A 625-nucleotide genomic window follows, 5' to 3' on the forward strand; every position below is an offset into this window, starting at 1 on the left:
CCCACCATACCCCATAGCTATAACCATGTTTCCCAAAATGACATTTATTATTAGTTATGTTCATCTTCCACTTCACCATCATGATCCACCACCTTTCACCGGTTTTCGCCTCCGACCCTGATCCAATTCAAGACTACTGTCTACCCTCTCCCCACACCCACCAATGCAAAAACTCTTCATCACTCACAGCCGACGATTTCGTGTTTTCTGGCATTAAACACCCCGGAAAATTCACTAACAAATTCTCTGGCGTCCCAGTATCCGCCACTGCATTCCCAGCGCTTAACGCTGGGAATGTCGCTAAGCCACTGAAGTGGTGTATGTGCTTGAAGGGAAGGTCTATTCGGGTTTTGTTGACACACAAAATAAAGTATTCGCAAAAGTAATTGAAAAGGGTGAAGTTATGGTTTTCCCGCGTGGAGTGTTGCATTTTTAAATGAACGTTGAGGATTCACCAGCAACCGTTATTGGGAGCTTTGATAGCCATAATCCAGGCTCGGTGAAGCTTCCTGTGGCGTTGTTCGGGTCTGGTATCAAGGATAAGTTGTTGGAGAAGGCTTTTGGATTGAAAACTAAAGATGTTTCAAAGTTGAAGAAGAGATTTGGAAGTGAAAATGAAGATTAG

At 43.8% G+C, this 625-nt stretch overlaps 1 pseudogene; it reads left to right on the forward strand.

The window, feature by feature from the left end:
- LOC143542230 (germin-like protein subfamily 3 member 2 pseudogene) lies at positions 1 to 625 on the forward strand (annotated as a pseudogene).

Source organism: Bidens hawaiensis, unplaced genomic scaffold, assembly GCF_021521415.1.
Source record: "Bidens hawaiensis isolate Kalapana, Puna unplaced genomic scaffold, B.hawaiensis_p1.1 tig00012813_1, whole genome shotgun sequence".
Classification (NCBI taxonomy): domain Eukaryota; kingdom Viridiplantae; phylum Streptophyta; class Magnoliopsida; order Asterales; family Asteraceae; genus Bidens; species Bidens hawaiensis.